The sequence below is a fragment of the Hemiscyllium ocellatum genome, chromosome 1 (assembly GCF_020745735.1).
Source record: "Hemiscyllium ocellatum isolate sHemOce1 chromosome 1, sHemOce1.pat.X.cur, whole genome shotgun sequence".
Lineage (NCBI taxonomy): Eukaryota > Metazoa > Chordata > Chondrichthyes > Orectolobiformes > Hemiscylliidae > Hemiscyllium > Hemiscyllium ocellatum.
The window spans coordinates 2,922,286-2,945,300 of NC_083401.1; positions in this window are offsets into that span (position 1 = coordinate 2,922,286).

Here is a 23,015-nt window from a genome sequence, read left to right on the forward strand (position 1 = left end):
CCCTTCTCCTGGGTGAACACTGATGTAAAGTACTCAGTTAGGGTCTCACCGTCCCCCACGCCCTTCTCCTGGGTGAACACTGATGTAAAGTACTCAGTTAGGGTCTCACCGTCCCCCACGCCCTTCTCCTGGGTGAACACTGATGTAAAGTACTCAGTTAGGGTCTCACCGTCCCCCACGCCCTTCTCCTGGGTGAACACTGATGTAAAGTACTCAGTTAGGATCTCACCGTCCCCCACACCCTTCTCCTGGGTGAACACTGATGTAAAGTACACAGTTAGGGTCTCACCGTCCCCCACGTCCTTCTCCTGGGTGAACAATGATATAAAGTACTCAGTTAGGGTCTCACCGTCCCCCACACCCTTCTCCTGGGTGAACACTGATGTAAAGTACACAGTTAGGATCTCACCGTCCCCCACACCCTTCTCCTGGGTGAACACTGATGTAAAGTACTCAGTTAGGTTCTCACCGTCCCCCACACCCTTCTCCTGGGTGAACACTGATGTAAAGTACTCAGTTAGGGTCTCACCGTCCCCCACACCCTTCTCCTGGGTGAACACTGATGTAAAGTACACAGTTAGGGTCTCACCGTCCCCCACACCCTTCTCCTGGGTGAACACTGATGTAAAGTACTCAGTTAGGGTCTCACCGTCCCCCACGCCCTTCTCCTGGGTGAACACTGATGTAAAGTACTCAGTTAGGGTCTCACCGTCCCACACACCCTTCTCCTGGGTGAACACTGATGTAAAGTACACAGTTAGGGTCTCACCGTCCCCCATACCCGTCTCCTGGGTGAGCACTGATGTAAAATACTGAGTTAGGGTCTCACCGTCCCCCACACCCTTCTCCTGGGTGAACACTGATGTAAAGTACTGAGTTAGGGTCTCACCGTCCCCCATACCCTTCTCCTGGGTGAACACTGATGTAAAGTACTCAGTTAGGGTCTCACCGTCCCCCACGCCCTTCTCCTGGGTGAATACTGATGTAAAGTACTCAGTTAGGGTCTCACCGTCCCCCACACCCTTCTCCTGGGTGAACACTGATGTAAAGTACTCAGTTAGGGTCTCACCGTCCCCCACACCCTTCTCCTGGGTGAACACTGATGTAAAGTACTCAGTTAGGGTCTCACCGTCCCCCACACCCTTCTCCTGGGTGAACACTGATGTAAAGTACTCAGTTAGGGTCTCACCGTCCCCCATACCCTTCTCCTGGGTGAACACTGATGTAAAGTACTCAGTTAGGGTCTCGCCGTCCCCCACGCCCTTCTCCTGGGTGAACACTGATGTAAAGTACACAGTTAGGGTCTCACCGTCCCCCACACCCTTCTCCTGGGTGAACACTGATGTAAAGTACTCAGTTAGGGTCTCACCGTCCCCCATACCCTTCTCCTGGGTGAACACTGATGTAAAGTACTCAGTTAGGGTCTCACCGTCCCCCACACCCTTCTCCTGGGTGAACACTGATGTAAAGTACTCAGTTAGGGTCTCACCGTCCCCCACGCCCTTCTCCTGGGTGAACACTGATGTAAAGTACTCAGTTAGGGTCTCACCGTCCCCCACGCCCTTCTCCTGGGTGAACACTGATGTAAAGTACTCAGTTAGGGTCTCACCGTCCCCCACACCCTTCTCCTGGGTGAACACTGATGTAAAGTACTCAGTTCGGATCTCACCGTCCCCCACACCCTTCTCCTGGGTGAACACTGATGTAAAGTACACAGTTAGGGTCTCACCGTCCCCCACGTCCTTCTCCTGGGTGAACAATGATATAAAGTACTCAGTTAGGGTCTCACCGTCCCCCACACCCTTCTCCTGGGTGAACACTGATGTAAAGTACACAGTTAGGATCTCACCGTCCCCCACACCCTTCTCCTGGGTGAACACTGATGTAAAGTACTCAGTTAGGGTCTCACCGTCCCCCACACCCTTCTCCTGGGTGAACACTGATGTAAAGTACACAGTTAGGGTCTCACCGTCCCCCACACCCTTCTCCTGGGTGAACACTGATGTAAAGTCCTCAGTTAGGGTCTCCCTGTCCCCCACGCCCTTCTCCTGGGTGAACACTGATGTAAAGTCCTCAGTTAGGGTCTCACCGTCCCCCACGCCCTTCTCCTGGGTGAACACTGATGTAAAGTACTCAGTTAGGGTCTCACCGTCCCCCACGCCCTTCTCCTGGGTGAACACTGATGTAAAGTACTCAGTTAGGGTCTCACCGCCCCCCACGTCCTTCTCCTGGGTGAACACTGATGTAAAGTACACAGTTAGGGTCTCACCGTCCCCCACACCCTTCTCCTGGGTGAACACTGATGTAAAGTACTCAGTTAGGGTCTCACCGTCCCCCATACCCTTCTCCTGGGTGAACACTGATGTAAAGTACACAGTTAGGGTCTCGCCGTCCCCCACACCCTTCTCCTGGGTGAACACTGATGTAAAGTACTCAGTTAGGGACTCACCGTCCCCCACGCCCTTCTCCTGGGTGAACACTGATGTAAAGTACACAGTTAGGGTCTCACCGTCCCCCACGCCCTTCTCCTGGGTGAACACTGATGTAAAGTACTCAGTTAGGGACTCACCGTCCCCCACGCCCTTCTCCTGGGTGAACACTGATGTAAAGTACTCAGTTAGGGTCTCACCGTCCCCCACGCCCTTCTCCTGGGTGAACACTGATGGAAAGTACTCAGTTAGGGTCTCTCCGTCCCCCACACCCTTCTCCTGGGTGAACACTGATGTAAAGTACACAGTTAGGGTCTCACCGTCCCCCACGCCCTTCTCCTGGGTGAACACTGATGTAAAGTACTCAGTTAGGGTCTCACCATCCCCCACGTCCATCTCCTGGGTGAACACTGATGTAAAGTACTCAGTTAGGGTCTCACCATCCCCCACACCCTTCTCCTGGGTGAACACTGATGTAAAGTACTCAGTTAGGGTCTCACCGTCCCCCACACCCTTCTCCTGGGTGAACACTGATGTAAAGTACTCAGTTAGGGTCTCACCGTCCCCCACACCCTTCTCCTGGGTGAACACTGATGTAAAGTACTCAGTTAGGGTCTCACCGTCCCCCACGTCCTTCTCCTGGGTGAACACTGATGTAAAGTACTCAGTTAGGGTCTCACCGTCTCCCACGTCCTTCTCCTGGGTGAACACTGATGTAAAGTACTCAGTTAGGGTGTCACCGTCCCCCACGCCCTTCTCCTGGGTGAACACTGATGTAAAGTACTCAGTTAGGGTCTCACCGTCCCCCACACCCTTCTCCTGCGTGAACACTGATGTAAAGTACTCAGTTTGGGACACACCGTCCCCCACGCCCTTCTCCTGGGTGAACACTGATGTAAAGTACTCAGTTAGGGTCTCACCGTCCCCCACACCCTTCTCCTGGGTGAACACTGATGTAAAGTACTCAGTTAGGGTCTCACCGTCCCCCACGCCCTTCTCCTGGGTGAACACTGATGTAAAGTACTCAGTTAGGGTCTCACCGTCCCCCACGCCCTTCTCCTGGGTGAACACTGATGTAAAGTACTCAGTTAGGGTCTCACCGTCCCCCACACCCTTCTCCTGGGTGAACACTGATGTAAAGTACTCAGTTAGGGTCTCACCGTCCCCCACGTCCTTCTCCTGGGTGAACACTGATGTAAAGTACTCAGTTAGGGTCTCACCGTCCCCCACGTCCTTCTCCTGGGTGAACACTGATGTAAAGTACTCAGTTAGGGTCTCACCGTCCCCCATACCCTTCTCCTGGGTGAACACTGATGTAAAGTACTCAGTTAGGGTCTCATCGTCCCCCACGCCCTCCTCCTGGGTGAACACTGATGTAAAGTACACAGTTAGGGTCTCACCGTCCCCCACACCCTTCTCCTGGGTGAACACTGATGTAAAGTACTCAGTTAGGGTCTCACCGTCCCCCACACCCTTCTCCTGGGTGAACACTGATGTAAAGTACTCAGTTAGGGTCTCACCGTCCCCCACGCCCTTCTCCTGGGTGAACACTGATGTAAAGTACTCAGTTAGGGTCTCACCGTCCCCCACGCCCTTCTCCTGGGTGAACAATGATGTCAAGTACTCAGTTTGGGACACACCGTCCCCCACACCCTTCTCCTGGGTGAACACTGATGTAAAGTACACAGTTAGGGTCTCACCGTCCCCCACGCCCTTCTCCTGGGTGAACACTGATGTAAAGTACTCAGTTAGGGTCTCGCCGTCCCCCACGCCCTTCTCCTGGGTGAACACTGATGTAAAGTACTCAGTTAGGGTCTCACCGTCCCCCACGTCCTTCTCCTGGGTGAACACTGATGTAAAGTACACAGTTAGGGTCTCACCGTCCCCCACACCCTTCTCCTGGGTGAACACTGATGTAAAGTACACAGTTAGGATCTCACCGTCCCCCACACCCTTCTCCTGGGTGAACACTGATGTAAAGTACTCAGTTAGGTTCTCACCGTCCCCCACACCCTTCTCCTGGGTGAACACTGATGTAAAGTACTCAGTTAGGGTCTCACCGTCCCCCACACCCTTCTCCTGGGTGAACACTGATGTAAAGTACACAGTTAGGGTCTCACCGTCCCCCACACCCTTCTCCTGGGTGAACACTGATGTAAAGTACTCAGTTAGGGTCTCACCGTCCCCCACGCCCTTCTCCTGGGTGAACACTGATGTAAAGTACTCAGTTAGGGTCTCACCGTCCCACACACCCTTCTCCTGGGTGAACACTGATGTAAAGTACACAGTTAGGGTCTCACCGTCCCCCATACCCGTCTCCTGGGTGAGCACTGATGTAAAATACTGAGTTAGGGTCTCACCGTCCCCCACACCCTTCTCCTGGGTGAACACTGATGTAAAGTACTGAGTTAGGGTCTCACCGTCCCCCATACCCTTCTCCTGGGTGAACACTGATGTAAAGTACTCAGTTAGGGTCTCACCGTCCCCCACGCCCTTCTCCTGGGTGAATACTGATGTAAAGTACTCAGTTAGGGTCTCACCGTCCCCCACACCCTTCTCCTGGGTGAACACTGATGTAAAGTACTCAGTTAGGGTCTCACCGTCCCCCACACCCTTCTCCTGGGTGAATACTGATGTAAAGTACTCAGTTAGGGTCTCACCGTCCCCCACACCCTTCTCCTGGGTGAACACTGATGTAAAGTACTCAGTTAGGGTCTCACCGTCCCCCATACCCTTCTCCTGGGTGAACACTGATGTAAAGTACTCAGTTAGGGTCTCGCCGTCCCCCACGCCCTTCTCCTGGGTGAACACTGATGTAAAGTACACAGTTAGGGTCTCACCGTCCCCCACACCCTTCTCCTGGGTGAACACTGATGTAAAGTACTCAGTTAGGGTCTCACCGTCCCCCATACCCTTCTCCTGGGTGAACACTGATGTAAAGTACTCAGTTAGGGTCTCACCGTCCCCCACACCCTTCTCCTGGGTGAACACTGATGTAAAGTACTCAGTTAGGGTCTCACCGTCCCCCACGCCCTTCTCCTGGGTGAACACTGATGTAAAGTACTCAGTTAGGGTCTCACCGTCCCCCACGCCCTTCTCCTGGGTGAACACTGATGTAAAGTACTCAGTTAGGGTCTCACCGTCCCCCACACCCTTCTCCTGGGTGAACACTGATGTAAAGTACTCAGTTCGGATCTCACCGTCCCCCACACCCTTCTCCTGGGTGAACACTGATGTAAAGTACACAGTTAGGGTCTCACCGTCCCCCACGTCCTTCTCCTGGGTGAACAATGATATAAAGTACTCAGTTAGGGTCTCACCGTCCCCCACACCCTTCTCCTGGGTGAACACTGATGTAAAGTACACAGTTAGGATCTCACCGTCCCCCACACCCTTCTCCTGGGTGAACACTGATGTAAAGTACTCAGTTAGGGTCTCACCGTCCCCCACACCCTTCTCCTGGGTGAACACTGATGTAAAGTACACAGTTAGGGTCTCACCGTCCCCCACACCCTTCTCCTGGGTGAACACTGATGTAAAGTCCTCAGTTAGGGTCTCCCTGTCCCCCACGCCCTTCTCCTGGGTGAACACTGATGTAAAGTCCTCAGTTAGGGTCTCACCGTCCCCCACGCCCTTCTCCTGGGTGAACACTGATGTAAAGTACTCAGTTAGGGTCTCACCGTCCCCCACGCCCTTCTCCTGGGTGAACACTGATGTAAAGTACTCAGTTAGGGTCTCACCGCCCCCCACGTCCTTCTCCTGGGTGAACACTGATGTAAAGTACACAGTTAGGGTCTCACCGTCCCCCACACCCTTCTCCTGGGTGAACACTGATGTAAAGTACTCAGTTAGGGTCTCACCGTCCCCCATACCCTTCTCCTGGGTGAACACTGATGTAAAGTACACAGTTAGGGTCTCGCCGTCCCCCACACCCTTCTCCTGGGTGAACACTGATGTAAAGTACTCAGTTAGGGACTCACCGTCCCCCACGCCCTTCTCCTGGGTGAACACTGATGTAAAGTACACAGTTAGGGTCTCACCGTCCCCCACGCCCTTCTCCTGGGTGAACACTGATGTAAAGTACTCAGTTAGGGACTCACCGTCCCCCACGCCCTTCTCCTGGGTGAACACTGATGTAAAGTACTCAGTTAGGGTCTCACCGTCCCCCACGCCCTTCTCCTGGGTGAACACTGATGGAAAGTACTCAGTTAGGGTCTCTCCGTCCCCCACACCCTTCTCCTGGGTGAACACTGATGTAAAGTACACAGTTAGGGTCTCACCGTCCCCCACGCCCTTCTCCTGGGTGAACTCTGATGTAAAGTACTCAGTTAGGGTCTCACCATCCCCCACGTCCATCTCCTGGGTGAACACTGATGTAAAGTACTCAGTTAGGGTCTCACCATCCCCCACACCCTTCTCCTGGGTGAACACTGATGTAAAGTACTCAGTTAGGGTCTCACCGTCCCCCACACCCTTCTCCTGGGTGAACACTGATGTAAAGTACTCAGTTAGGGTCTCACCGTCCCCCACGTCCTTCTCCTGGGTGAACACTGATGTAAAGTACTCAGTTAGGGTCTCACCGTCTCCCACGTCCTTCTCCTGGGTGAACACTGATGTAAAGTACTCAGTTAGGGTGTCACCGTCCCCCACGCCCTTCTCCTGGGTGAACACTGATGTAAAGTACTCAGTTAGGGTCTCACCGTCCCCCACACCCTTCTCCTGCGTGAACACTGATGTAAAGTACTCGGTTTGGGACACACCGTCCCCCACGCCCTTCTCCTGGGTGAACACTGATGTAAAGTACTCAGTTAGGGTCTCACCGTCCCCCACACCCTTCTCCTGGGTGAACACTGATGTAAAGTCCTCAGTTAGGGTCTCACCGTCCCCCACGCCCTTCTCCTGGGTGAACACTGATGTAAAGTACTCAGTTAGGGTCTCACCGTCCCCCACGCCCTTCTCCTGGGTGAACACTGATGGAAAGTACTCAGTTAGGGTCTCTCCGTCCCCCACACCCTTCTCCTGGGTGAACACTGATGTAAAGTACACAGTTAGGGTCTCACCGTCCCCCACGCCCTTCTCCTGGGTGAACTCTGATGTAAAGTACTCAGTTAGGGTCTCACCATCCCCCACGTCCATCTCCTGGGTGAACACTGATGTAAAGTACTCAGTTAGGGTCTCACCATCCCCCACACCCTTCTCCTGGGTGAACACTGATGTAAAGTACTCAGTTAGGGTCTCACCGTCCCCCACACCCTTCTCCTGGGTGAACACTGATGTAAAGTACTCAGTTAGGGTCTCACCGTCCCCCACGTCCTTCTCCTGGGTGAACACTGATGTAAAGTACTCAGTTAGGGTCTCACCGTCTCCCACGTCCTTCTCCTGGGTGAACACTGATGTAAAGTACTCAGTTAGGGTGTCACCGTCCCCCACGCCCTTCTCCTGGGTGAACACTGATGTAAAGTACTCAGTTAGGGTCTCACCGTCCCCCACACCCTTCTCCTGCGTGAACACTGATGTAAAGTACTCGGTTTGGGACACACCGTCCCCCACGCCCTTCTCCTGGGTGAACACTGATGTAAAGTACTCAGTTAGGGTCTCACCGTCCCCCACACCCTTCTCCTGGGTGAACACTGATGTAAAGTCCTCAGTTAGGGTCTCACCGTCCCCCACGCCCTTCTCCTGGGTGAACACTGATGTAAAGTACTCAGTTAGGGTCTCACCGTCCCCCACGCCCTTCTCCTGGGTGAACACTGATGTAAAGTACTCAGTTAGGGTCTCACCGCCCCCCACGTCCTTCTCCTGGGTGAACACTGATGTAAAGTACACAGTTAGGGTCTCACCGTCCCCCACACCCTTCTCCTGGGTGAACACTGATGTAAAGTACTCAGTTAGGGTCTCACCGTCCCCCATACCCTTCTCCTGGGTGAACACTGATGTAAAGTACACAGTTAGGGTCTCGCCGTCCCCCACACCCTTCTCCTGGGTGAACACTGATGTAAAGTACTCAGTTAGGGACTCACCGTCCCCCACGCCCTTCTCCTGGGTGAACACTGATGTAAAGTACACAGTTAGGGTCTCGCCGTCCCCCACACCCTTCTCCTGGGTGAACACTGATGTAAAGTACTCAGTTAGGGACTCACCGTCCCCCACGCCCTTCTCCTGGGTGAACACTGATGTAAAGTACACAGTTAGGGTCTCACCGTCCCCCATACCCTTCTCCTGGGTGAACACTGATGTAAAGTACACAGTTAGGGTCTCGCCGTCCCCCACACCCTTCTCCTGGGTGAACACTGATGTAAAGTACTCAGTTAGGGACTCACCGTCCCCCACGCCCTTCTCCTGGGTGAACACTGATGTAAAGTACACAGTTAGGGTCTCACCGTCCCCCACCCCCTTCTCCTGGGTGAACACTGATGTAAAGTACTCAGTTAGGGTCTCACCGTCCCCCACGCCCTTCTCCTGGGTGAACACTGATGTAAAGTACTCAGTTAGGGTCTCACCGTCCCCCACGCCCTTCTCCTGGGTGAACACTGATGGAAAGTACTCAGTTAGGGTCTCTCCGTCCCCCACACCCTTCTCCTGGGTGAACACTGATGTAAAGTACACAGTTAGGGTCTCACCGTCCCCCACGCCCTTCTCCTGGGTGAACTCTGATGTAAAGTACTCAGTTAGGGTCTCACCATCCCCCACGTCCATCTCCTGGGTGAACACTGATGTAAAGTACTCAGTTAGGGTCTCACCATCCCCCACACCCTTCTCCTGGGTGAACACTGATGTAAAGTACTCAGTTAGGGTCTCACCGTCCCCCACACCCTTCTCCTGGGTGAACACTGATGTAAAGTACTCAGTTAGGGTCTCACCGTCCCCCACACCCTTCTCCTGGGTGAACACTGATGTAAAGTACTCAGTTAGGGTCTCACCGTCCCCCACGTCCTTCTCCTGGGTGAACACTGATGTAAAGTACTCAGTTAGGGTCTCACCGTCCCCCACACCCTTCTCCTGGGTGAACACTGATGTAAAGTACTCAGTTAGGGTCTCACCGTCCCCCACGTCCTTCTCCTGGGTGAACACTGATGTAAAGTACTCAGTTAGGGTCTCACCGTCTCCCACGTCCTTCTCCTGGGTGAACACTGATGTAAAGTACTCAGTTAGGGTGTCACCGTCCCCCACGCCCTTCTCCTGGGTGAACACTGATGTAAAGTACTCAGTTAGGGTCTCACCGTCCCCCACACCCTTCTCCTGCGTGAACACTGATGTAAAGTACTCGGTTTGGGACACACCGTCCCCCACGCCCTTCTCCTGGTTGAACACTGATGTAAAGTACTCAGTTAGGGTCTCACCGTCCCCCACACCCTTCTCCTGGGTGAACACTGATGTAAAGTCCTCAGTTAGGGTCTCACCGTCCCCCACGCCCTTCTCCTGGGTGAACACTGATGTAAAGTACTCAGTTAGGGTCTCACCGTCCCCCACGCCCTTCTCCTGGGTGAACACTGATGTAAAGTACTCAGTTAGGGTCTCACCGCCCCCCACGTCCTTCTCCTGGGTGAACACTGATGTAAAGTACACAGTTAGGGTCTCACCGTCCCCCACACCCTTCTCCTGGGTGAACACTGATGTAAAGTACTCAGTTAGGGTCTCACCGTCCCCCATACCCTTCTCCTGGGTGAACACTGATGTAAAGTACACAGTTAGGGTCTCGCCGTCCCCCACACCCTTCTCCTGGGTGAACACTGATGTAAAGTACTCAGTTAGGGACTCACCGTCCCCCACGCCCTTCTCCTGGGTGAACACTGATGTAAAGTACACAGTTAGGGTCTCACCGTCCCCCACGCCCTTCTCCTGGGTGAACACTGATGTAAAGTACTCAGTTAGGGACTCACCGTCCCCCACGCCCTTCTCCTGGGTGAACACTGATGTAAAGTACTCAGTTAGGGTCTCACCGTCCCCCACGCCCTTCTCCTGGGTGAACACTGATGGAAAGTACTCAGTTAGGGTCTCTCCGTCCCCCACACCCTTCTCCTGGGTGAACACTGATGTAAAGTACACAGTTAGGGTCTCACCGTCCCCCACGCCCTTCTCCTGGGTGAACTCTGATGTAAAGTACTCAGTTAGGGTCTCACCATCCCCCACGTCCATCTCCTGGGTGAACACTGATGTAAAGTACTCAGTTAGGGTCTCACCATCCCCCACACCCTTCTCCTGGGTGAACACTGATGTAAAGTACTCAGTTAGGGTCTCACCGTCCCCCACACCCTTCTCCTGGGTGAACACTGATGTAAAGTACTCAGTTAGGGTCTCACCGTCCCCCACACCCTTCTCCTGGGTGAACACTGATGTAAAGTACTCAGTTAGGGTCTCACCGTCCCCCACGTCCTTCTCCTGGGTGAACACTGATGTAAAGTACTCAGTTAGGGTCTCACCGTCTCCCACGTCCTTCTCCTGGGTGAACACTGATGTAAAGTACTCAGTTAGGGTGTCACCGTCCCCCACGCCCTTCTCCTGGGTGAACACTGATGTAAAGTACTCAGTTAGGGTCTCACCGTCCCCCACACCCTTCTCCTGCGTGAACACTGATGTAAAGTACTCAGTTTGGGACACACCGTCCCCCACGCCCTTCTCCTGGGTGAACACTGATGTAAAGTACTCAGTTAGGGTCTCACCGTCCCCCACACCCTTCTCCTGGGTGAACACTGATGTAAAGTACTCAGTTAGGGTCTCACCGTCCCCCACGCCCTTCTCCTGGGTGAACACTGATGTAAAGTACTCAGTTAGGGTCTCACCGTCCCCCACGCCCTTCTCCTGGGTGAACACTGATGTAAAGTACTCAGTTAGGGTCTCACCGTCCCCCACACCCTTCTCCTGGGTGAACACTGATGTAAAGTACTCAGTTAGGGTCTCACCGTCCCCCACGTCCTTCTCCTGGGTGAACACTGATGTAAAGTACTCAGTTAGGGTCTCACCGTCCCCCACGTCCTTCTCCTGGGTGAACACTGATGTAAAGTACTCAGTTAGGGTCTCACCGTCCCCCATACCCTTCTCCTGGGTGAACACTGATGTAAAGTACTCAGTTAGGGTCTCATCGTCCCCCACGCCCTCCTCCTGGGTGAACACTGATGTAAAGTACACAGTTAGGGTCTCACCGTCCCCCACACCCTTCTCCTGGGTGAACACTGATGTAAAGTACTCAGTTAGGGTCTCACCGTCCCCCACACCCTTCTCCTGGGTGAACACTGATGTAAAGTACTCAGTTAGGGTCTCACCGTCCCCCACGCCCTTCTCCTGGGTGAACACTGATGTAAAGTACTCAGTTAGGGTCTCACCGTCCCCCACGCCCTTCTCCTGGGTGAACAATGATGTCAAGTACTCAGTTTGGGACACACCGTCCCCCACACCCTTCTCCTGGGTGAACACTGATGTAAAGTACACAGTTAGGGTCTCACCGTCCCCCACGCCCTTCTCCTGGGTGAACACTGATGTAAAGTACTCAGTTAGGGTCTCGCCGTCCCCCACGCCCTTCTCCTGGGTGAACACTGATGTAAAGTACTCAGTTAGGGTCTCACCGTCCCCCACGTCCTTCTCCTGGGTGAACACTGATGTAAAGTACACAGTTAGGGTCTCACCGTCCCCCACACCCTTCTCCTGGGTGAACACTGATGTAAAGTACTCAGTTAGGGTGTCACCGTCCCCCATGCCCTTCTCCTGGGTGAACACTGATGTAAAGTACTCAGTTAGGGTCTCGCCGTCCCCCACGCCCTTCTCCTGGGTGAACACTGATGTAAAGTACTCAGTTAGGGACTCACCGTCCCCCACGCCCTTCTCCTGGGTGAACACTGATGTAAAGTACACAGTTAGGGTCTCACCGTCCCCCACGCCCTTCTCCTGGGTGAACACTGATGTAAAGTATTCAGTTAGGGACTCACCGTCCCCCACGCCCTTCTCCTGGGTGAACACTGATGTAAAGTACTCAGTTAGGGTCTCACCGTCCCCCACGCCCTTCTCCTGGGTGAACACTGATGGAAAGTACTCAGTTAGGGTCTCTCCGTCCCCCACACCCTTCTCCTGGGTGAACACTGATGTAAAGTACACAGTTAGGGTCTCACCGTCCCCCACGCCCTTCTCCTGGGTGAACTCTGATGTAAAGTACTCAGTTAGGGTCTCACCATCCCCCACGTCCATCTCCTGGGTGAACACTGATGTAAAGTACTCAGTTAGGGTCTCACCATCCCCCACACCCTTCTCCTGGGTGAACACTGATGTAAATTACTCAGTTAGGGTCTCACCGTCCCCCACACCCTTCTCCTGGGTGAACACTGATGTAAAGTACTCAGTTAGGGTCTCACCGTCCCCCACACCCTTCTCCTGGGTGAACACTGATGTAAAGTACTCAGTTAGGGTGTCACCGTCCCCCACGTCCTTCTCCTGGGTGAACACTGATGTAAAGTACTCAGTTAGGGTCTCACCGTCTCCCACGTCCTTCTCCTGGGTGAACACTGATGTAAAGTACTCAGTTAGGGTCTCACCGTCCCCCACGCCCTTCTCCTGGGTGAACACTGATGTAAAGTACTCAGTTAGGGTCTCACCGTCCCCCACGCCCTTCTCCTGGGTGAACACTGATGTAAAGTACTCAGTTAGGGTCTCACCGTCCCCCACACCCTTCTCCTGGGTGAACACTGATGTAAAGTACTCAGTTAGGGTCTCACCGTCCCCCACGTCCTTCTCCTGGGTGAACACTGATGTAAAGTACTCAGTTAGGGTCTCACCGTCCCCCACGTCCTTCTCCTGGGTGAACACTGATGTAAAGTACTCAGTTAGGGTCTCACCGTCCCCCATACCCTTCTCCTGGGTGAACACTGATGTAAAGTACTCAGTTAGGGTCTCATCGTCCCCCACGCCCTCCTCCTGGGTGAACACTGATGTAAAGTACACAGTTAGGGTCTCACCGTCCCCCACACCCTTCTCCTGGGTGAACACTGATGTAAAGTACTCAGTTAGGGTCTCACCGTCCCCCACACCCTTCTCCTGGGTGAACACTGATGTAAAGTACTCAGTTAGGGTCTCACCGTCCCCCACGCCCTTCTCCTGGGTGAACACTGATGTAAAGTACTCAGTTAGGGTCTCACCGTCCCCCACGCCCTTCTCCTGGGTGAACAATGATGTCAAGTACTCAGTATGGGACACACCGTCCCCCACACCCTTCTCCTGGGTGAACACTGATGTAAAGTACACAGTTAGGGTCTCACCGTCCCCCACGCCCTTCTCCTGGGTGAACACTGATGTAAAGTACTCAGTTAGGGTCTCGCCGTCCCCCACGCCCTTCTCCTGGGTGAACACTGATGTAAAGTACTCAGTTAGGGTCTCACCGTCCCCCACGTCCTTCTCCTGGGTGAACACTGATGTAAAGTACACAGTTAGGGTCTCACCGTCCCCCACACCCTTCTCCTGGGTGAACACTGATGTAAATTACTCAGTTAGGGTGTCACCGTCCCCCACGCCCTTCTCCTGGGTGAACACTGATGTAAAGTACTCAGTTAGGGTCTCACCGTCCCCCACGCCCTTCTCCTGGGTGAACACTGATGTAAAGTACTCAGTTAGGGTCTCACCGTGCCCCACGTACTTCTCCTGGGTGAACACTGATGTAAAGTACTCAGTTAGGGTCTCACCGTCCCCCACACCCTTCTCCTGGGTGAACACTGATGTAAAGTACTCAGTTAGGGTCTCACCGACCCCCACACCCTTCTCCTGGGTGAACACTGATGTAAAGTACTCAGTTAGGGTCTCACCGTCCACCAGACCCTTCTCCTGGGTGAACACTGATGTAAAGTACTCAGTTAGGGTCTCACCGTCCCCCATACCCTTCTCCTGGGTGAACACTGATGTAAAGTACACAGTTAGGGTCTCGCCGTCCCCCACACCCTTCTCCTGGGTGAACACTGATGTAAAGTACTCAGTTAGGGTCTCGCCGTCCCCCACGCCCTTCTCCTGGGTGAACACTGATGTAAAGTACTCAGTTAGGGACTCACCGTCCCCCACGCCCTTCTCCTGGGTGAACACTGATGTAAAGTACACAGTTAGGGTCTCACCGTCCCCCACGCCCTTCTCCTGGGTGAACACTGATGTAAAGTACTCAGTTAGGGACTCACCGTCCCCCACGCCCTTCTCCTGGGTGAACACTGATGTAAAGTACTCAGTTAGGGTCTCACCGTCCCCCACACCCTTCTCCTGGGTGAACACTGATGTAAAGTACTCAGTTAGGGTCTCACCGTCCCCCACGTCCTTCTCCTGGGTGAACACTGATGTAAAGTACTCAGTTAGGGTCTCACCGTCCCCCACGTCCTTCTCCTGGGTGAACACTGATGTAAAGTACTCAGTTAGGGTCTCACCGTCCCCCATACCCTTCTCCTGGGTGAACACTGATGTAAAGTACTCAGTTAGGGTCTCATCGTCCCCCACGCCCTCCTCCTGGGTGAACACTGATGTAAAGTACACAGTTAGGGTCTCACCGTCCCCCACACCCTTCTCCTGGGTGAACACTGATGTAAAGTACTCAGTTAGGGTCTCACCGTCCCCCACGCCCTTCTCCTGGGTGAACACTGATGTAAAGTACTCAGTTAGGGTCTCACCGTCCCCCACGCCCTTCTCCTGGGTGAACACTGATGTAAAGTACTCAGTTAGGGTCTCACCGTCCCCCACGCCCTTCTCCTGGGTGAACAATGATGTCAAGTACTCAGTTTGGGACACACCGTCCCCCACACCCTTCTCCTGGGTGAACACTGATGTAAAATACACAGTTAGGGTCTCACCGTCCCCCACGCCCTTCTCCTGGGTGAACACTGATGTAAAGTACTCAGTTAGGGTCTCGCCGTCCCCCACGCCCTTCTCCTGGGTGAACACTGATGTAAAGTACTCAGTTAGGGTCTCACCGTCCCCCACGTCCTTCTCCTGGGTGAACACTGATGTAAAGTACACAGTTAGGGTCTCACCGTCCCCCACACCCTTCTCCTGGGTGAACACTGATGTAAAGTACTCAGTTAGGGTGTCACCGTCCCCCACGCCCTTCTCCTGGGTGAACACTGATGTAAAGTACTCAGTTAGGGTCTCACCGTCCCCCACGCCCTTCTCCTGGGTGAACACTGATGTAAAGTACTCAGTTAGGGTCTCACCGTCCCCCACGCCCTTCTCCCGGGTGAACACTGATGTAAAGTACTCAGTTAGGGTCTCACCGTCCCCCACGTCCTTCTCCTGGGTGAACACTGATGTAAAGTACTCAGTTAGGGTCTCATCGTCCCCCACGCCCTCCTCCTGGGTGAACACTGATGTAAAGTACACAGTTAGGGTCTCACCGTCCCCCACACCCTTCTCCTGGGTGAACACTGATGTAAAGTACTCCGTTAGGGTCTCACCGTTCCCCACACCCTTCTCCTGGGTGAACACTGATGTAAAGTACTCAGTTAGGGTCTCACCGTCCCCCACGCCCTTCTCCTGGGTGAACACTGATGTAAAGTACTCAGTTAGGGTCTCACCGTCCCCCACGCCCTTCTCCTGGGTGAACACTGATGTAAAGTAGTCAGTTAGGGTCTCACCGTCCCCCACGCCCTTCTCCTGGGTGAACACTGATGTAAAGTACACAGTTAGGGTCTCACCGTGCCCCACACCCTTCTCCTGGGTGAACACTGATGTAAAGTACTCAGTTAGGGTCTCACCGTCCCCCACACCCTTCTCCTGGGTGAACACTGATGTAAAGTACTCAGTTTGGGACACACCGTCCCCCACGCCCTTCTCCTGGGTGAACACTGATGTAAAGTACTCAGTTAGGGTCTCACCGTCCCCCACGTCCTTCTCCTGGGTGAACACTGATGTAAAGTACACAGTTAGGGTCTCACCGTCCCCCACACCCTTCTCCTGGGTGAACACTGATGTAAAGTACTCAGTTAGGGTCTCACCGTCCCCCACACCCTTCTCCTGGGTGAACACTGATGTAAAGTACTCAGTTAGGGTCTCACCGTCCCCCACGCCCTTCTCCTGGGTGAACACTGATGTAAAGTACTCAGTTAGGGTCTCACCGTCCCCCACGCCCTTCTCCTGGGTGAACACTGATGTAAAGTAGTCAGTTAGGGTCTCACCGTCCCCCACGCCCTTCTCCTGGGTGAACAATGATGTCAAGTACTCAGTTTGGGACACACCGTCCCCCACACCCTTCTCCTGGGTGAACACTGATGTAAAGTACACAGTTAGGGTCTCGCCGTCCCCCACGCCCTTCTCCTGGGTGAACACTGATGTAAAGTACACAGTTAGGGTCTCACCGTCCCCCACACCCTTCTCCTGGGTGAACACTGATGTAAAGTACTCAGTTAGGGTGTCACCGTCCCCCACGCCCTTCTCCTGGGTGAACACTGATGTAAAGTACTCAGTTAGGGTCTCACCGTCCCCCACGCCCTTCTCCTGGGTGAACACTGATGTAAAGTACTCAGTTAGGGTCTCACCGTCCCCCACGCCCTTCTCCTGGGTGAACACTGATGTAAAGTACTCAGTTAGGGTCTCACCGTCCCCCACGCCCTTCTCCTGGGTGAACACTGATGTAAAATACTCAGTTAGGGTCTCACCGTCCCCCACGTCCTTCTCCTGGGTGAACACTGATGTAAAGTACTCAGTTAGGGTCTCACCGTCCCCCACGCCCTTCTCCTGGGTGAACACTGATGTAAAGTACTCAGTTAGGGTCTCACCGTCCCCCACGCCCTTCTCCTGGGTGAACACTGATGTAAAGTAGTCAGTTAGGGTCTCACCGTCCCCCACGCCCTTCTCCTGGGTGAACAATGATGTCAAGTACTCAGTTTGGGACACACCGTCCCCCACACCCTTCTCCTGGGTGAACACTGATGTAAAGTACACAGTTAGGGTCTCACCGTCCCCCACACCCTTCTCCTGGGTGAACACTGATGTAAAGTACTCAGTTTGGGACACACCGTCCCCCACACCCTTCTCCTGGGTGAGCACTGATGTAAAGTACACAGTTAGGGTCTCACCGTCCCCCATACCCTTCTCCTGGGTGAACACTGATGTAAAGTACTCAGTTAGGGTCTCACCGTCCCCCACACCCTTCTCCTGGGTGAACACTGATGTAAAGTACTCAGTTAGGGTCTCACCGTCCCCCACACCCTTCTCCTGGGTGAACACTGATGTAAAGTACTCAGTTAGGGTCTCACCGTCCCGTCACGCCCTTCTCCTGGGTGAACACTGATGTAAAGTACTCAGTTAGGGTCTCACCGTCCCCCACGTCCGTCTCCTGGGTGAACACTGATGTAAAGTACTCAGTTCGGGTCTCACCGTCCCCCACACCCTTCTCCTGGGTGAACACTGATGTAAAGTACTCAGTTAGGGTCTCCCCATCCCCCACACCCTTCTCCTGGGTGAACACTGATGTAAAGTACTCAGTTTGGGACACACCGTCCCCCACGCCCTTCTCCTGGGTGAACACTGATGTAACGTACTCAGTTAGGGTCTCGCCATCCCCCACACCCTTCTCCTGGGTGAACACTGATGTAAAGTACTCAGTTAGGGTCTCGCCGTCCCCCACACCCATCTCCTGGGTGAACACTGATGTAAAGTACACAGTTAGGGTCTCACCGTCCCCCACACCCTTCTCCTGGGTGAACACTGATGTAAAGTACACAGTTAGGGTCTCACCGCCCCCCACACCCTTCTCCTGGGTGAACACTGATGTAAAGTACTCAGTTAGGGTGTCACCGTCCCCCACGCCCTTCTCCTGGGTGAACACTGATGTAAAGTACTCAGTTAGGGTGTCACCGTCCCCCACACCCTTCTCCTGGGTGAACACTGATGTAAAGTACTCAGTTAGGGTCTCACCGTCCCCCACACCCTTCTCCTGGGTGAACACTGATGTAAAGTACTCAGTTAGGGTCTCGCCGTCCCCCACGCCCTTCTCCTGGGTGAACACTGATGTAAAGTACTCAGTTAGGGTCTCACCGTCCCCCACACCCTTCTCCTGGGTGAACACTAATGTAAAGTACTCAGTTTGGGACTCACCGTCCCCCACGCCCTTCTCCTGGGTGAACACTGATGTAAAGTACTCAGTTAGGGTCTCCCCATCCCCCACACCCTTCTCCTGGGTGAACACTGATGTAAAGTACTCAGTTTGGGACACACCGTCCCCCACGCCCTTCTCCTGGGTGAACACTGATGTAAAGTACTCAGTTAGGGTCTCGCCATCCCCCACACCCTTCTCCTGGGTGAACACTGATGTAAAGTACTCAGTTAGGGTCTCGCCGTCCCCCACACCCATCTCCTGGGTGAACACTGATGTAAAGTACACAGTTAGGGTCTGACCGCCCCCCACACCCTTCTCCTGGGTGAACACTGATGTAAAGTACTCAGTTGGGGTGTTACCGTCCCCCACGCCCTTCTCCTGGGTGAACACTGATGTAAAGTACTCAGTTAGGGTGTCACCGTCCCCCACACCCTTCTCCTGGGTGAACACTGATGTAAAGTACACAGTTAGGGTGTCACCGTCCCCCACGCCCTTCTCCTGGGTGAACACTGATGTAAAGTACTCAGTTAGGTTCTCGCCGTCCCCCACACCCTTCTCCTGGGTGAACACTAATGTAAAGTACTCAGTTAGGGTCTCACCGTCCCCTACACCCTTCTCCTGGGTGAACACTGATGTAAAGGATGGTCTACACCTGAACCTGAGGGGCACCAGTATCCTTGGGGGGAGGTTTGCTAGTGCTCTTTGGGAGGGTTTAAACTAACTCCGCCGGGGCATGGGAACCTGGACTGTAGCTTTCGGGTACAGGACCTTGACTGTAGGGAGGTTATGAATAATGCAGCGATCTCGAAGGAGGGTCCTGTAAACAGAAGGGTGGATTGAAGTGTGTATACTTCAGTGCCAGAAGTATAAGAAATAAGGTAGGGGAACTTGCAGCGTGGGTTGGTACCTGGGACTTCGATGTTGTGGCCATTACAGAGACGTGGGTAGAACAGGGACAAGAATGGCTGTTGCAGGTTCCAGGGTTTAAATGTTTTAGTAGGATCAGACATGGGGGTAAAAAAGGGGGAGGCGTGGCATTACTTGTCAAAGATAGGATTACAGCAGTGGAATGGACGATGGAAGAGGACTTGCCATCTGAGGTAGTTTGGGCTGAGGTTAGAAATAGGAAAGGTGAGGTCACCCTGTTAGGTGTTTTCTACAGGCCTCCTAATAGTCCTAGAGAAGTAGAGGATAATATTGCGAGGATGATTCAGGAAAAGAGTGAAGGTAGCAGGGTGGTTGTTATGGGGGACTTTAACTTCCCAGATATTGACTGGGAGAGCTATAGCTTGAGTTCATTAGATGGGTCGGTGTTTGTCCAATGTGTGCAGGAGGGTTTCCTGACACAATATGTAGACAGGCCAACAAGAGGGGAGGCTATACTGGATTTGGTTCTAGGTAATGAACCAGGCCAGGTGTTAGACTTGGAGGTAGGTGAGCACTTCGGGGACAGTAACCACAACTCGGTGACTTTTACTTTAGTGATGGAGAGGGATAAGTGTGCGCCGCAGGGGAAGAGTTATAGCTGGGGGCAGGGAAATTATGATGCAGTGAGGCATGACTTAGGATGTGTGGATTGGAAAAACAGGCTTCAAGAAAAGAACACTAATGAGATGTGGGGATTGTTCAAGGAGCAGCTACTGCATGTCCTCGATAGGTATGTACCAGTCAGGCATGGTGTAAAGGGCCTTGTGAGGCAGCCGTGGTTTAGTAAGGAATTGGAATCCCTTGTGAAAGGGAAGAAGGCGGCCTATGTAAAGATGAGGCGTGAAGGTTCAGTTGGGGCGATAGAGAGTTATAAGGTAGCCAGGAAGGATCTAAAGAGAGAGCTAAGAGAAGCGAGAAGGGGACATGAAAAGTCTTTAGCTGGTAGGATTAGGGAAAACCCAAAGGCTTTCTATAGGTATGTCAGGAATAAAAGGATGACTAGGGTAGGTATCGGTCCAGTCAAGGATAGTAGTGGAAAGTTGTGTGTGGAGGCGGAGGAGATTGGAGAGACACTAAATCAATACTTTTCATCAGTATTCACTCAGGAACAGGACACTGTTGCTGATGTGAATATGGAGTCACAAATGATTAGAATGGATGGCCTGGAAATATGCAGGGAGGAGGTTTTGGGAATATTGGAAAGGATGAAAATAGATAAGTCTCCTGGGCCTGATGGCATTTACCCCAGGATCCTATGGGAAGCTAGGGAGGAGATAGCAGAGCCATTGGCCTGGATTTTTATGTCGTCATTGTCAACGGGAATAGTACCAGAGGACTGGAGGATAGCGAATGTGGTCCCATTGTTCAAGAAAGGGAGTAGGGATAGCCCTAGTAACTATAGGCCAGTGAGTCTGACTTCAGTGGTGGGCAAAGTCTTAGAGAGAATGGTAAGGGATAAGATTTATGAACATCTGGATAGGAATAACGTGATCAAGGATAGCCAGCATGGTTTTGTGAAGGGCAGGTCGTGCCTCACAAACCTTATTGAGTTCTTTGAGAAGGTGACTAAGGAAGTGGACGAGGGTAAAGCAGTAGATGTTGTGTATATGGATTTTAGTAAGGCGTTCGATAAGGTTCCCCATGGTAGGCTAATGCTAAAACTACGGAGGTATGGCATTGAGGATACATTAGAGGTTTGGATTAGGAATTGGCTGGCTGGAAGGAGACAGAGGGTAGTAGTTGATGGACTATGTTCATCTTGGAGTGCAGTTACTAGTGGTGTACCACAAGGATCTGTTTTGGGACCATTGCTTTTTGTTATCTTTATAAATGATCTAGAGGAGGGGCTTGAAAGCTGGGTAAGCAAGTTTGCAGATGACACAAAAGTTGGTGGAGTTGTGGATAGTGAGGAAGGAAGTGGTAGGTTACAGCGGGATATAGATAAGTTGCAGAGCTGGGCAGCAAGGTGGCAAATGGAGTTCAATGTAGCTAAGTGTGAAGTCATTCACTTTGGTAGGAGTAACAAGAAGATGGATTACTGGGCTAATGGTAGGCTACTTGGTAGTGTGGATGAGCAGAGGGATCTTGGTGTCCATGTACACAGATCTCTGAAAGTTGCCACCCAGGTAAATAGTGCTGTGAAGAAGGCATATGGTGTACTGGGCTTTATTGGCAGAGGAATTGAGTTCCGGAGTCCTGAGGTCATGTTGCAACTGTATAAGACTCTTGTGCGGCCTCATCTGGAGTATTGTGTGCAGTTTTGGTCGCCATACTATAGGAAGGATGTAGAGGCATTGGAACGGGTGCAGAGGAGGTTTACCAGGATGTTGCCTGGAATGGTAGGAAAATCTTATGAGGAAAGGCTGAGGCACTTGGGGCTGTTCTCATTGGAGAAGAGAAGGTTTAGGGGAGATTTGATAGAGGTGTATAAGATGATTAGGGGTTTAGATAGGGTCGACACTGAGAACCTTTTACCGCTAATGGAGTCAGGTGTTACTAGGGGACACAGCTTTAAATTAAGGGGTGGTAGGTATAGGACAGATGTTAGGGGTAGATTCTTTACACAGCGGGTTGTGAGTTCATGGAATGCCCTGCCAGTAGCAGTGGTGAACTCTCCCTCTTTATGGTCATTTAAGCGGGCATTGGATAAGCATTTGGAAGTTATTGGGCTAGTGTAGGTTAGGTAGGATTCGGTCGGCGCAACATCGAGGGCCGAAGGGCCTGTACTGCGCTGTATCTTTCTATGTTCTATGTTCTATGTTCTATGTAAAGTACTCAGTTAGGGTCTCACCGTCCCCCACACCCTTCTCCTGGGTGAACACTGATGTAAAGGACTCAGTTTGGGACACACCGTCCCCCACACCCTTCTCCTGGGTGAACACTGATGTAAAGTACACAGTTAGGGTCTCACCGTCCCCCACGTCCTCCTCCTGGGTGAACACTGATGTAAAGTACACAGTTAGGGTCTCACCGTCCCCCACGTCCTTCTCCTGGGTGAACACTGATGTAAAGTACTCAGTTAGGGTCTCACCGTCCCCCACGCCCTTCTCCTGGGTGAACACTGATGTAAAGTACACAGTTAGGGTCTCACCGTACCCCACACCCTTCTCCTGGGTGAACACTGATGTAAAGTACACAGTTAGGGTCTCACCGTCCCCCACGCCCTTCTCCTGGGTGAACACTGATGTAAAGTACTCAGTTAGGGTCTCACCGTCCCCCACACCCTTCTCCTGGGTGAACACTGATGTAAAGTACACAGTTAGGGTCTCACCGTACCCCACGCCCTTCTCCTGGGTGAACACTGATGTAAAGTACACAGTTAGGGTCTCACCGTCCCCCACACCCTTCTCCTGGGTGAACACTGATGCAAAGTACTCAGTTAGGGTCTCACCGTCCCCCACGCCCTTCTCCTGGGTGAACACTGATGTAAAGTACACAGTTAGGGTCTCACCGTCCCCCACACCCTTCTCCTGGGTGAACACTGATGTAAAGTACTCAGTTAGGGTCTCACCGTCCCCCACACCCTTCTCCTGGGTGAACACTGATGTAAAGTACTCAGTTAGGGTCTCGCCCACATCCTCTGGCTCCAAACTCAGGTTCCTTCCTATATCCTGGAG